The sequence below is a fragment of the Arachis duranensis genome, chromosome 10 (genome assembly GCF_000817695.3).
Source record: "Arachis duranensis cultivar V14167 chromosome 10, aradu.V14167.gnm2.J7QH, whole genome shotgun sequence".
In the NCBI taxonomy this organism is placed as follows: Eukaryota; Viridiplantae; Streptophyta; class Magnoliopsida; order Fabales; family Fabaceae; genus Arachis; species Arachis duranensis.
Window position 1 is genome coordinate 99,962,638 of NC_029781.3, and position 16,718 is coordinate 99,979,355.

General features: G+C 32.5%; 1 protein-coding gene across 1 annotated transcript in view; it reads right to left on the reverse strand.

Annotated features, from left to right (window-relative positions):
* The window catches only part of LOC107471377 (cytochrome P450 85A-like), a 33,948-nt gene that overhangs the window by 11,830 nt on the left and 5,400 nt on the right, over nucleotides 1–16,718 (reverse strand). The window lies entirely within an intron of this gene.

The window sequence follows — 16,718 nt, forward strand, 5'->3', positions numbered from 1 at the left end:
TTCTTAATCCAGAATACAGCAAGCATATCCACAAAGTTAAATCAAATGCATCAAACAGATCACCACAACAAATTATTGAAACAAGGGTGACCAAACAAGGGTGATCATGAATCCACAAAAGATTTTATCCCCTATTTTCTCTTAATTTTTCAGCCATTCTCCACAAAAGATTTCATACCGTTTTCTCTTTAATTTAAATTTTTCAGTCATTCTCCCCCTTTTGTCATCAAAGGGGCACCTGCAAAAAAATGACATTAGAAGTAAAATATAACCAAAATACCAAGACTTTATCACAGTGTCACAAGTCTAAAGTATCCAAGTAGACTACAAAACATCAAAATAATCTAAACAGAACTAGAAGTAACCAAATAAATCAATCATCGGACAGATTGTACTCTGATCCAGAATCATCATTATTGTCACCAGCGCCCATCTCCTCTTCAAAATTTTGCAACAGTAGTCTCACCCTTTCTTAGCATTTCATCCAAGCCTTTTCGTCTTCATAGGCTAGCTTACGGGCAGCCTTGTGAGATTGTACCATCATGTTGGACATGTTGAAGAATTCATTGAGAACTTCCCGGATTGATTCTGTCATCTTGGAAGATTCCGTGGGTCGGCTTTCTAGGTCACTATCAGAGGGCATTGATCTTTTCCTTTGGTGCCTTTCGTTGTTCCTGAAACTCCTCCTCCCTTAATAATTGAATGCTTATTCTCTACAGCTTCATTAGTGAGATCAACTTTAAAGTATTCAAAAATGCTGGTGAGAAACATGCCATAAGGAAGGTTTACTTTTTCGGTATTTTTAACAGATTCTCACATATGCCTTATCATAAGGTAAGCAAAAGAAATAGGAGTGGAGGTAACAATAGCAAAAAGTACAAGAGAATCAGAAACGATTACTCTGTTATGTGAACCAATCTGTGGAGTCAGAATATGAGTAATGATTCTGTGTAGCAATGAGTTCTCCGGACCGAGTGCCTTGTGAGTAGGAACGGTGCCATCCAAGCCAGACAAGTTCTCACAGATTTGTTGCAGGGCAATCTGGTATGTGGCTCCAACCTGAGAGTCCCATTTTTCAACCATGTACGCTCTTGGTCCCTCATCAGTGTAACCCAGGGCAGCGCTGATTGTCTTCGAGTTTAGAGTCATATATACCTGCTTCACGTATGAATGGATGAAACCATCGATCAGCCTCATATTCGCATAAAATTCTCGCACCAATCCTGGATAAATCGGTTTCTGAATATGAAGCAGAGGAGTCCATTTCAGATTCTCAAATAGAGGAGAGAAGTTCATTCCTTTGGCTGCAAGTGAATCCAGATTCACTAGGTGTGAGGCACACAAGTGACGTTTCTCCAAAACTTCCTTGTGGAACTTATAAGAGGCACACGAATTGAATCTTGCTGGATCAAAGTGTGAATGAGGTTTGTTGTATTTATTTTTGAATTCCAATTGTGTTGTGTAACACAAACCTCTTGGTCTTCTGTGAACTTCATCCAAAAGCATGTGGGGTTGTCTTCTTTGGTGGTGAGGGAGGAGGTGAGGTGTGAGACTCCTCTTCTTCTTCCATGACTGGTTCCTTGTTCTTTTCAGTTTTCCTTCTTCCTGAGGTTTTCTGGGCTATCACTTTCCTGCGCATTGTTTTGGTTTGTTTGGATGGAGGTGAGTAGGATGATGAAGATGTGGAATGTATATGAATATGTGTGTGGGTTTGAGGGGTTGAGAATGGAGGATTTTTGGATAAGGGGGTTCGGTTACTCATTCTTAGTGCAATTTTCTTTTTCATGATATGAAGAAGGTGAGTGAAGAGAGAAGATGAAGAGGGGGCCAAAGGGAATTAACCATTAAAAGTCGTGGTTATTAACCAAGGAAAGATTTAAAATTAAAAACTGAAAGATTTGTTCCTAGAATCAAGGGATGAGAAAAGGATAAAGATTTGATTTGACACACAACTCCTTCCTTTGATAAGACAACCTCCAAAATCATGATTAAGGCAACTTCAAATAGAAACGGGTCAGACCAAGGTCAAAAGGATTTTTGGGGCCCAAGATAATTAATGTAAGCGCTGTCTCCCCCTGTCTCATAGCCCGTTCAACATAGCCTAAATTTTGTCTCCTGTTTTTTCACGAGGCAAAAACAAACAGAATAAAAAAAATCACGAGTTATCAACAGAACATAATTCTATCATTCCCAAACTACTTCTCAAGGTGCTGAATCTGTCTTTCACACAAGGGCTTAGTGAAAATATCCGCAAGTTGATCTTCGAATTTTACAAATTGAATAACAATAGTTCCCTTTTGCACATGTTCTCTAATGAAATGATATTTTATTTCAATGTGCTTTGTTCTTGAGTGCAAAACAGAATTTTTTGAAATATTTATGGCACTCATATTGTCACAAAACAAGGGTATACTATTGATCTTTAATTTGTAATCCTCTAATTGTGTTTTTAACCATATTAATTGTGAACAACAACCGGAGGCAAAGATATATTCAGCTTCGGCTGTGGATAGAGCTACTGTGGCTTGTTTCTTGCTTGACCACATGTTGAGTGAGCTTCCAAGGAAGCAACACATGTCCGATGTGCTTTTTCTATCCACCCGATCTCCCGCATAATCTGCATCACAAAACCCTACTGCACAAAACTCATCAGATTTTGGATACCATAAGCCATAATCACTAGTTCCCTTAATGTATCTAATGATGCATTTAACGGCCGAAAGATGAGATTCTTTTGGGTGAGATTGAAATCTTGAACATGCACCCACACTTTGAACAATATCTGGTCTAGAGGAGGTAAGATACATGAGTGAACCTATCATTCCTCTATACCTTGTTTCATCCGCATCTTTCCCATCATCATCCTTTTCAAGTTTAGTGTTTGGATGCATTGGAGTTCCCATTTGTTTGGAATTTTCTAGGCCAAATTTTTTGATTAATTCTTTAGCATACTTTTCTTGGTGAATAAAGTTCCACTAGGAGTTTGTTTAATTTGGAGGCCAAGAAAGAAAGTTAGCTCTCCTATTAAACTTATCTCAAATTCACTAGTCATGAGTTTTCTAAACTCTTCACACAAAGACTCATTGGCCGATCCAAACACAATATTATCTACATAAACTTGAACTAGGAGAATATCATCATTAGATGCTTTAATAAACAGAGTTGTGTCGGTTGTTCCCCTTTGAAAGTGGTTTTCCAACAAGAAGGCACTAAGTCTTTCATACCAAGCTCTTGGAGCTAGCCTAAGACCATAAAGAGCCTTAGAGAGTTTAAAAACATGATTTGAAAATTCTTTATTTTCAAAACCGGGGGGTTGTGCCACATACACTTCTCTATCAATAAAGCCATTAAGAAAAGCACATTTAACATCCATTTGAAACATTTTGAAACCCTTATGGGCAGCATAGGCAAGAAGCAACCTAATTGCTTCCATTCTAGCTACCAGAGCAAAAGACTCATCAAAATCTATACCCTCTTCTTGATCGCAACCTTAGGCCACTAATCTAGCCTTGTTACGAACAACTTTTCCATCTTCACCAAGTTTATTTTTAAAAACCCACTTAGTACCCGTGACTTTCTTACCATCCGGATGAGATACTAATGTCCAAACCTCATTCTTGTCAAATTGAGCTAGCTCTTCTTGCATGACTTTGACCCAAGAAAGATCTTCAAGAGCTTGCTTCACATTGTTGGGCTCCAATTGTGACAAGAAGGCAAAGTTGCTTGGTTCGAATTGCTTCTTTGTTGAGGATCTTGTTGTTACACCTTGAGAGGGATCACCAATAATAAAGTCATGAGGATAACCCCTCATGGACTTCCATTCTCTTGGTTTTCAGAGTGAGGTTGAGCCTTGTTGAGCCTCATCACGCTGGACTATTCCAAATTCTCTTGCTGTCTTAGGAGACAAAACAAAAATGTCTCCTCCATCCTGACGAGACGAAATTAGACAGACAGATTCTTCATTTTGAATAGACCTGGGATTTTCTCCACTGGTTTCCTTGTTGACAACATCTTCACAATCTGTTTCATCATCTATCACAGCACTGGGAATTGAATTAGAATCACAAAAAATTACATATATGGATTCCTCTATGGTTCTATGATCTTTGAGGTAAATTCTATAAGCCTTGCTAGTGGTGGAGTATCCAACAAACATTCCCTCATAGGATTTTAATTCAAATTTACTAAGATTTTCTTTGTTATTAAGTACAAAACATTTGCATCCAAAAACATGGAAATACTTAAGATTTGGAAGGGTTCCTTTCCATAGCTCATAAGGAGTTTTCTTTAATCCTTTTCTAATGATGGTCCTATTCAAAATATAACAAGCTGTATTTACAGCTTCAGCCCATAGAAATTTTGGAATCTCATTTTCACATAACATAGCCCTAGTCATCTCTTGAAAGCTTCTATTCCTTCTTTCAACAACCCCATTTTATTGAGGTGTTATAGGGCATGAAAAATTATGAGCAATTCCAAAGTCATCACAGAATTTTTCAAAATCTTGGTTTTCAAATTCCTTTCCGTGATCACTTCTCAAATGGGCAACTTTTAAATCCTTTTCATTTTGAATTCTTTTGCAAAGGGTTGAGAAAGCATGAAAAGCATCATTTTTATGAGCAAGAAAAAGTACCCAACCAAATCTAGAGTAATCATCCACCACTACTAAACCATAGTGTTTACCTCCTAGACTTTGAGTTCTTGTTGGACCAAAAAAATCAATGTGTAGCATCTCTAATGGCCTCTTGGTTGAAATTCCATCTTTTGGTTTAAAAGAGGATTTTACTTGTTTGCCTAATTGGCAAGCGTCACAAGTAAGATCCTTATCAAATTTAATATTTGGAATTTCTCTAACCAAATTTTTCTTAACTAGCTTAGAAATTTGGTACATGCTAGCATCACCCAATTTCTTATTCCATAGCCATTTTTCAGATTCATGAGAGGTAAAGCATGTTACTTTTTGATCTTTCAAGTCCTCAAGAGTCAATCCATACACATTATTACACCTTTTAGCCTCAAACAAAATGTCCCCGGATTTTTCACAAACAACTAAACATACAAATTTTCTAAAAACAACTTCAAAACCTAGATCACATAGTTGACTAACACTTAGTAAATTATGTTTCAAACCATCAACAAGAAGAACATCATTTATACAAGAAGAGAAACTTTTACCAACTTTTCCAATGGCCACTATTTTTCCTTTACCATCATCACTAAAAGTGACAAACCCTCCATCATACTCATCAAGCCTAATGAAGAAGGTTGTCTTTCCGGTCATATGCCTAGAGCATCCGATGTCCATATACCACATATTGTCCTTCCGCTTGGATGCTAGACATACCTACAAAATAAGCTTAAGTGACCTTAGGTATCCAAATCTTCTTGGATCCTTTCACGTTAAACCATCTCCTATGTTCCAAACCATTGTAGTCAAATACAACTTTGTAAACTTTGTCACCAATCAATCTTTCACCAAAAAATCATTCAATGAAAAAGTGCTCGTTTCGGTTGCAAAGTCTACAAAATCTTGGAGTTGCTGTTTTGTTAAAGCTTGTTGGGTTTTGAAACCTTGTATCATTTAAAGATGAGGCTATGTTTTCAAAATAAGGTTTTTCAACAGATTTGCAATTTTTGTGAAACCCCAAGCTAGCTTTGTCATAGAGTGGTTTTTGACTAGTAAAGATTTGATTTAGATTTTCAGAACTTTGAGTGAACTTGGCTAAGTCATTTTCAAGACTTTTGATCTTTTTCAGCAACTCTTCATTTTCTTTGAAACAATTTACATATGCAACAATAGAATGATCACTTTCATAGCTTCTAAGTTGGACTTTTAACTGCTTATTTTCTTCAACAAGTTCAACAGCAGTTTCGGCCTCCCTTAGCTTTTCTTTGAAAAAACCATTTTCAACTTTAAGAATGGTGATTTGTTGTTCAAGATCTTGGTTATCAAGCAAAAAACATCTTATTTTTTCAGAAAGGTGGTCTATCATAAGATGAAGATCTTCAGTGTTAGGGTTGTGAAAGACTACCTGTTCAATGTGATTTGCCATGAGACATGGTTGGGACTTGGTTTCTGATTCTTCATCATCGTCTGAATAATTTTCCAAGTCCTCCCACGAAGCCATCAGTCCCTTTTTCTTTCCTTTCTTTGGCTTCTCCTCCTTCTTCAACTTAGGGCAGTCAGATTTGAAGTGCCCAATCTCCTTGCAGTTGTAACATGTCACCTTGCTTAAATCTTTCTTTTGTTTTCTTGAATTGCTTCCTTGGCTTCTTCCCATGAGCTTCACCATTTTTCTGAATTTTTTTGCAACAAAACAAATTCATTTTCATAGGAATTATCACTGGATTCATCATCCAGGGGGTTAGTAACAGATGTAAAAGTAATTCCTTTCTTTTTTGAATCCTTTTTTCAAATAAGTGTTTTCGAAAGCAAGTAAGTTTCCTCTCAAGTCATCATATGTCATGGAATCTAGACTACTACTCTCAGATATGATTAATGCTTTAGTTTCTCACTCTTTTGTGAGACATCTTAAAACTCTTCTCACAAGCTCAGAATCTGGATACGTAATTCCCATAGCATCCAAGCCAACAATGATGATGTTGAATCTTTCGAATAGTTTATCAGTAGATTCTCCTTCTTTCATTGCAAACATTTCATACTCTCTATTCAACATATCTATCCTGGTCTTCTTCACTATGGTGGTTTCTTCATGGGTGATTTGAAGTTTGTCCCAGATTTTCTTTACCGTTGTGCATCGTGATACCCGTCGGTATTCCTCGAAGCTGATAGCATAGTTGAGTAAGTTGACAGTCTTGGCATTGAGCTCCACCTTCTTTCTGTCTTCTTCGGTCCAGCTTGCTTCGGGTTTGAGAGAGACTACTCCTTTAGCACTTGTGGTGGTTAAAAATTGAGGACTTTCCAGGATAATCTTCCAAAGTCTGTAATCCACTGCTTGCACAAAGATCTTCATTCTCTCCTTCTAATAGGTGTAGTTTTTCCCATTGAAAAGAGGAAGTTTGTTGCTTGACTGTCCTTCGGTCAGGTTGTAGGACACCAGATTTGAGCCACTATTTTTTGCCATCAGGATCTTTTCTCCAAGCTACAAAGCTTGATCTCTTTGAGACCAAGCTCTGATACCAATTGATGGTTTATCAGTGGCTAAGAGAAGGGGAGGTTGAATCTTAACCCCTTTTTCTCTTAGTAACTCTTGCTGTCCTTTAGAACACTTGAGGAGATATTTCTTGTTTTTGTCTCGTGCCTAGTCAGGAGATTTTTTCGTTTTGTCTCGTGACTAGCCAGGAGATATTTTTCAGTTTTGTCTGATATTCAACAGAAACAGAGATGGAGTAGAAGAGAGAGAAAATCACACCAAGATATATCCTGGTTCAGCTGCTAAGTGCAATGCAGCCTACATCCAGTCTCCATCACAATAATGATGGAATTTCACTATGATCATTTTTTATTACAGATACCAATTCTCCCTAGGAACTACCCTTCTTATTCGGGACAAGTACAAAATTTAAACCCAAAAACTGAACTTGACTTGGTCATTGCCAAGCTTTCAACTGCTAAGTGCTAATCTAACTTGCAAGGGGATTCCACAGAATCATGAAACACAACACAGATGTACAAAGGACCTCTAAGGACATCTATGGCTTTTTCTTTTAATTTTGCACTCTCTGCTTTTTTCCACTTTATGACTTTTTCTTACAAACCTCATTGTTTGCCTTTTTCCATGAGACTCAAGACAGAAAAAATTAAACAGAAAATTACAAAATAGAAAACATTGAAGGAGAAAAATTTCTGTTAGCTTAGGTAGCTATGTGAACACTATGCCTTGCACTCTCACTCCTTGCTTCAAGCCCTGGTTGTTCTCCCTTATTTATATAGGGGGAAGCTTCCACGGTTGAAACCATTTGAACCAAGCTAAACTTCTTCTTCTTCAGAAACTGGTTTGGCCAGAGAGAGAGGAGAGGTAACCGAATGCTATATCCAACATTGAGAGCTTGAGCTTACTTCACCAAATCTTACCTTTCTTGGTGAAGATCTCAGCCACAACATACTTTTTGTTTTCTTTTTCTTGCCATCATTGCGATGGTCTTGTTGCTTGCCTCTTCTTCTTTTCAGTAGCTAGCTTTAGCTTCCATGCTTTCTCTGTTGAAATGACCGAATGAAGAAGAGAGAGTAGAGAGAGAAATTTGAACAATAATCAATGTAACAAAGAGAGAGAATTAGAGTGAATTAAGTTTCTCCCTTTGCTGAGTAGCGTACCTCATTAAGGCAATCAATCAAATCAAATGTAATTTCTCTCTCATGGTTTCAAGGTCTGCATTAATTTCACTTAATAAAATTTGAATTTTATCAAAAGATAAAAGTGATAATCGTTGGAGCATGCAACCTTATAATTAAAGGAATGTGTTTCATCAAGTTAAATGGATAAAAATATTGTGCCCCGTTTCCTTTTGATTTCGGACCAGCCCCCCTTTTTGGGCTTTAAAATTTGTTTTCCTTGTCCAATTAACCACAAATTGCTTCGGCCATTATAATTAAATCAATTTGATCCAAAACTGAGTGTTAGCATTTAATTGGGCTTGATAGCTTTTTGGCCCAACAGAAATCTGCACAAACAAAATTATTAATTAAACAAGTATGAGTTAAAAATAAATTAATAATTTTATAATTAATTATTTTAATAATGTTTGTTCATCATCAAATTAAATTAGAATTTTTTAAATTTATCAATGTAGAACTACAAATAAAATTATAAAAAACAGTAATAACAATCCGTTACTCCGACAAATGAGTGACGTTCTAAATTAATTGCTAATGATAAAATTAGTGATCAATTCAAAAACTAACAAGAGAATAAAGTAAAAAATAGTTAATCACTAAAATTAATCTTGATTTTATCATTAGCAATCAATTTAACGATCAATATAAAAATGAAGTTAAAATGTATTTAATTAATATATTTAATTAATTTTTTAGAACAGACAAATATCGAAGGAACATAAAAATTTAATATTTAAATTTGTACTAGATTTTTGCATAAAAACGTAAAGAATAAAGTTTTGTCATCATTCAATAAAAGATAAAAAATTAAAATTCTAATTTCTTTTAAGTAGGCAAAATTATGGTTTGATTTTGGTCTTTCTCTTGAGTTCTTTCCTTTCTTAATTTCATTAAAATTTTTCAACAGGTTAATTTTATGAAAAAGATAGACATAAATATCAAATTATCCAACTGAATAATTCTTCTAAAGTATTTATAAATTTAATACTTATGTTCTCTTAAAATCTTGAAATATGTTTTATATAATTTATATATTTGTTAAATTATACTATTTTTTTATTATATCTATAATCTTACCTTTATTATTTTCATCATCTATTTTATGCTATCAAAATTTTTTTTATTAATTAACTTTAACATGATTTTTTAAATCATTAACAATAAAAAGAACAGAAAAACTGTAATCCCATTCATTACATGAATCTTTACATATAAAGCTTTGAGTCATATAGACTTACTTTTTTAAACAAATATTATTTACATGTGAGCAATTATAATCGAAATTACTAAAAAAATCTATCAGAAATATATTTATCATCAGAATTATTGTCAGAATAAATTTTATCAATAAATATTTATTGGCGAATTTTATCATCCGCTTTTAATTATCGTTAAAAAAATTTTACTGATAATTTTTACTATCGAATTTATTTCGATAAATCTGACAGTAATATATTATTAATTAATAATTAAATTAATATCTATTGGCAGATTTAACCGACGATAAATTCAACGGTAAACTTAAATTTTAAATTTTTTTAAAAATTAATATATGATTTTAAATATTAAAATTCAATAATTTTTAAAATAATAAATCAGATTCAAATTAACTCAAAAAATAATTAACTCAAATAATAATAAACTTAGAAATTAACAACAATAAATAATAAGCCAATAATTAACACAAAAAATAAACAAGTTAAGATTAACTCAGACAATTAAAAATAATCAACTAATTAACTCAGAAAATAATTAACTCATAATAATAAATTTAAAAAATTAACAACAATAAATAATAAGTCAATAATCAACTCAAAAAATAAACAAGTTAAGATTAACTCAAACAACTAATAATATCAACTTATTAACTTAAAAAATAATTAACTCAGATAATAAATAAATTTAGAAAATTAACAACAATAAATAATAAATCAATAATTAACTCAAAAAAATAAACAAATTAAGATTAAATTAGGCAATTGACGACAATCAACTAATTAACTAAAAATATTAACTCAAATAACACCAGAACAGAAATTAGAACAATAGAATTAAAGATCTTACACTTGCAGAACAATACACAAAAATCAAAATAACAAAAATTAGAATAATAAACACACAATCATCGAAATAAAATTCAAAATCAAAATCATAAACAAAATTTCAAATATAGAATCATCGAAACAGAATTTTAGAAAACCCTAAATGAAAACATAATTAAAAGATCCTAAATCTAAACTAATATGTGAACAAAATTTGAAAAATAGTTAAATCTCTAATACAGACATCTTAATTGCAAATTTTCTAATACATAACAAATAAAAATTTAATAAATTAGAGTTTGGAATTTAACTACCCAAAACTAATTGGTGAGTTACCTAAAGACAGTGACAGTGTAGAAGACTTTCTAGCATGGTGGCAGCAGAAGTGACCAACTGGCAAGGCTGCATTAGAATTTTTTTAAAATAAATAAAAAAAGTAATAATAAGGAGAATGACAATATACCTGGAGGGAGGAAGAAAACAGCTCTGGTGACACAAGAAGCAATGACAACAACGATGGTAGCAGTGGTAGCGGCAGCAGTAGTGGGAGCAACGCAAACAGCGACGGTAGAGTGACCAACGCGACATAAGGAGTCTATGCAGTCCTTAAATGCTGTTGGTGGTAGCCGACACTGGTGGAGGGGCTGCCGAAAGTTGCTTGTGGGGGAGAGAGAGAGGGAGAGAGAGAGAGAGAAAGGAGAAGGTTAGAGAGAGAAGTTCATAAATGAGGGGAGAAGGTTTGCGATTCAGATTTAGGGCAAGATTACCGTCGTATTTTTCGGCGGATAAATACGATGACAACGCATTGCGAACGACCAAAATGCAACGTTCCAGTAAATCGGATTACCGGCGGATAGATTTTATCCGCCAGTAAATCCGACGATAATGATCGTGCCAATTTTTTCCCCTCAATTATTACCGATAAATTTACTGTCAAAAAAACCAAATCCGACGGTGATATTTTTACCCGACAAATTTATTGTCAAATCCGCCAGTAAACCCGTAGCTAATGTTCGACACTAAATCTAATGATAAATCCGACGGTATTCAATATTTTTTTTGTAGTGAATATAAGCTGAAACAATCTTATACATTGGATAATAAGTTTTTATACACGAAAACTTTTCAAGTTAAAAGTAATAATTGTTAGTATAATTGAACATGCACCAACAAACTTTTATTGTGGATCAATATTTGTCCCGTGCGTAATGCGTGTTTTACACTAGTTAAATTAAAAATAATTTTTAATAAGCATAGTATTTGATAAAATAGTTTTAAAAATTTAAAAATACTATAATAATAAATATTAATGTAAAAATTTGGATATTAACTAATGTATGAAGTTGTATTAGATTTTTTAATTTTGACAAATATAAATTATCTTTGAAAAGCTCTACTTTAAATGTTTTTAAAAATACTACTATCTTTTAAAAGTTACAAATACAAGTATATAATTTTTTTAATTTACTAAACATAAAATAAAGAGTTTGTGCTCTTTAAAAACACAAACATCTATTCAAAAAATTTTATCAAATCAAGTCTAACAATTGCTTTAAAGCACTCGTGGAAATATTAAATTTAGATAACTTGTATTAAAAATAAAAAAAATCAAACTTTGTATATATAATTGAAAGGTATTATACCCTCTTTTGTTGGCACAATTTTAATGGTAATATGTGTTTATTGCGTCAAACTTTTTTAAGAATTTAATTATGTTTTAATCAAATTATTGAGACTCTATAAATTACAAATACAATAATAATTTATTTTTACTTTATTTTTCTAATGTTCTTAGTTTAGATTATTGATCTTTTTTGTGTTTATTTGCGATCCTTCTATATGTTCAAACTTTTTTATCAATTAAATTGGTTCAAACTTAATAAAAATTACGCACCTAAAATTTTCATTTTTTTGCATTTTTTTGTGATTTTTTTATCGTCACTTTTTTATTGTTTTTTTTTTCTCCTCTCTGGTTAGTTATTATAGTATTTTTTCTTTTTCTTATTTTTATTCTTATTAAAAGATAAAATAAAAAATTATAAAAAGGTGAAACAAGTAGGAGAAGATGAAAAAAGAAAAAGAATATGATAATGACAAAGAAAAAGAAGAGAAAGAGAAGGAGAGGGAAGAATTTTAAAATGTGTATAAATTATCAGAAAAATACCTCTAAAATTTTTTAATCATAACACAAGAAGTATTTTAATTTTGACATCACACAAATTTTTGTTAAGAGGATAAAATAAAATAAAAAAATTATAAAAATATGAAACAAAAAAGAATACCTGAAGAAGAGAAAGAATAAGAAGATGATGATAAAGAAGAGGAGAGGAAGGAATAATTTTAAATTGTACAAAATTTATCAAAAAAATACTACCAACAATTTTTAACTGTAACACAGGAGGTTCTTTAATTTTGACGCAGAAATTTTTTATCTGTAACACACAAATTTTTTAATCGTGACACATAAATTTTTTAACTGTATCATTTTCAACTAAATGATGTACTTTTTTTATTATTTAATTTAAGTATAAGAGGTCTAGCCATTTCCGTGTTATTTGCAATAAATAGATGTATTTTTTCATTCCAAAACATATTTGAAGGTAATTTTTTGGTTGAGTTAAGATTTTGAATTTGTAGTTCTTTAAAAATTTATTGTGATTTTGAATTTGTAGTTCTTTAAAAATTTATTGTGTCATTTTCAAATAAATGATGTGTTTTTATTATTACTAAATTAATTGTGTAGTATTGAACTAATATATAAGAGATTTAGTTATTTATGTGTCATTTGTAATAATTTAATGTGTCTTTTGGATCAAAAACATATTTAATATATTTTGTTAGTTAAATGAGTTAAGGTTCTAGACTTGTAGTTCTTTAAAATTTTCTTGTATCATTCATTAAAAATATTGGTGTTATTCACTAAAAATTATTGTGTCATTTATAACAATTAAATTGTGAAATTTAATTAAGAAGAAGATGATAAAAATGATGATAATAATAATAAAAAAAGAGAAAGAGAAAAAAAATAAAACAAAAAAAGTAGAAGGAGAAACTAGTGACGACAACAATGACAACAACAATAACAAAAAGAAAAAAAACTGCAGTAATGGACATATGATGAAGAAAAAATCATTCCAAAAATACGGAATAACTTGTTAAAAATTACTTGAGTGCGTAGCTCTTTTTGTTTACTTACGATTATATCATTATAAAATAATGAGGCATCATTTAAAACCTTTATATATTTTTGTGATTTTTTGTCCATATTTTTTGTTATTTGACCCCAAAAGATAGTTAAAATTAGGAATAAGTACTTTTTTTATTCCTAAAGTCTTGGGTCTAAATTGAATTCGTTCTTAATTTTTTGAGTACTGCTAGGGAGCTAATGGTTTAAATGTACAATGTGTACAATGAGCTAAATCTTTGACCCAATATGAATAAAATGAATATCACTCATGGGACCTAATGGTCTAAGTGTACAATGTGTACAATGAGCTAAATCTTTGACCCAATATGAATAAAATGAACATCACTCATATTATTCAAAATAATCATCCGGGTACCGGGGATAATAAACATCTCATATCATGAAACCACTCATCCCAAAAGTTTAAGCTAATTTTAGAATTCACCAATGATCGAACTTTTGACCTTTCGAATCTAGAGCTCTGATACCATGTCATGAAACCACTCATCCCAAAAGCTTAAGCTAATAGAAAAAGGTAACACTAATGATTATATCTCTACTACTGAATTGAACATCCCTAAACCCCATTGTACACATTGTACAAATATTCTATTGTGTCATAGTAAATTTTAGAAGGTTAAATTTAACAGTGTTTGTAAAGTTTTCTAAAATATTTGAGAATACTCTAGATGGTTCCGGAACGTTCTATAATGTTTTAGAAGGTTTTGGAATACTCTAAAAGGTTCTAGAAGACTCTAGAAGATTATAGAATATTATAGAAGAGTGTGGATGTATATAAAAGTATGAAGAGTAGTATGGAACAATCTAGAAGTATTTAGAAAGTAGCGGTAGGATATATATTTGCATAAAAGATTCTAGATGATTAATTTAGACCGTTGATTAGATTTAATCCTAACCATCCATTGAGAATGTGGATGGCTATAAATAGGGAATGAGAGTTAGAGTTTGTGTGTGAATCATTTGTAACCAACACTTGAGTAATAAAGTGTTCTTTCCACCAAAGCTTCCTTTCTCTTGTATTCTCTTGCTAAGTAAGGAAGGTTAGGTTGACTTGGTCGTAGCTCAAGAGGTTGAGTAAGTCCGAGTGCCGACACAGTAGCGTTGGAGTGTGTCCAAGGCCGTAACAATTTGGTGGAAGAGTCCTGGAGCTTATCATATGATTAAGTCTTGGGAAGAACAAGAAGATGTCCCTCGTTCTTACCTTGACAAAGCTTCAAAGAGGATGAAAAAATGGGCAGATAAAAAGAGGAGGCATGCAAGCTATCAAGTGGGAGACAAGGTAATGATTAAACTTCTTCCACAACAATTCAAAGCCTTTCGCAATGTTCATAAGGGCTTAATCTGCAAATACGAAGGGTCATTTGAGATCATTGGACGTGTTGAGAAGGTTGCTTACAAAGTACAACTCCCTCCCTCTATGAAGATCCACCCGGTCTTCTATGTGAGTATGCTTAAACCATATCATGAAGACCAAGATGAACCGAGTAAAGGTGACTCGATTCATGTTCCACCTGTGGTGATTAGATCCTTTGATAAAGAAATCGAAGAGATCTTAGCTAATCGCGTCGTGCGATGAAGAGGGGTACCACCAAGTATCCAATACTTGATCAAGTGGAAAGGGCTCCCGATAACTAAAGCTAGTTGGAAACCTCGTGAAGATCTGTGGCAATTCTAAGAACACCTAGAGCGCTATCATGAACAGAACGCAACGAGGACGTTTGCGTATTAGGTGGGGAAGAATGTCACGGTAAATTTTAGAAGGTTAAATTTAACAGTGTTTGTAGAGTTTTCTAGAGTATTTGAGAATACTCTAGATGGTTTCGGAACGTTCTAGAATGTTCTAGAAGGTCCCAGAATACCCTAGAAGGTTCTAAAAGACTCTAAAAGATCATAGAATATTCTATAAGAGTGTAGATGTATATAAAAGTAGGAAGAGTAGTATGGAACAATCTAGAAGTATTTAGAAAATAGTGGTAGGATAGATATTTGCAAAGAATGTTCTAGATGATTAATCTAGACCGTTGATTAGATTTAATCCTAACCATGCATTGAGTAGGTGGATGGCTATAAATAGGGAATTAGAGTTAGAGTTTGTGTGTGAATAATTTGTTACCAACACTTGAGTAATAAAGTGTTCTTTCCACCAAAACTTATTTTCTCTTGTGTTCTCTTGTGTTCTTAACTTTCTTGCTAAGTATTGAGGGTTAGGCTAACTTGGTCTTAGCTCAAAAGGTTGAGTAAATTCGAGTGCCGACATGGTAGCGTTGGAGTGTGTCCAAGGCCGTGACAATTGACTCCCTATACTTCCTCTAATTTTTTTTATTCAAAATATTTTTTAATATTTCATTTGGTATTAAAATCGTTCTTTAAATTTTTTTATGGACAAAAACACCTTTGTATTTATTGTGACTCCAATCTCACCATTCACCACCACTACCCTTGTCACCACTACCACCTCTCTTACTCTACAAAATAGTCAAATGCCAATATCAAATTAAAAAATACAATATTCAACAACAATAATATATTTAAATCCATATTCAAGAACAACATCAAATTCTGAAACAAAAATAACAACAATTAATTTATTTAATTAAAAAAAAGAGAGCGAAAATGCGGGAGAGGGAAATAGAGAAATAGAAATAAACGAAAGGAGAGAGACAAATTGCAAAGAAGGAGAGAAGAGAGGAAATAGGAAGAAATATGGCGCTGGCGTGAGTAGACCCATCGCGCCGCCGTTACTAGAAAGAAGTTTAAAGAGAAACAAAAACATTTGAGAAAAAAGAGAAAGAGAAAAGCAAGAATAATAAGGTCATGTGGGAGATTCCTCAACTGTCATCACTGTCATTCAACAACTTTTGCCGTCGCCAACATGATCTGCCATTGCTGTAATTGGAAAAACTGCTATATTTTCTAGACGAGAGAAAAGAATGGAAAAAGAGACGCATAGTGAAAGTTGGAAATGAAAAGAATAGTGTGGATTTATATTTTTGTCGGGGTAAATATGTATTTTTCAATAATAAAATGATGATTTTAATAAATAAATAAAACGTTGAGAATCATTTCGAATTAAAAAAAAATTAAAAAATTTTAATTTTAACCCAAAATTTTAAAATGATTTCTTAAATTTACTTTCTAATTTTACTTATTAATTTCTTTTCCTTCCTAAAAA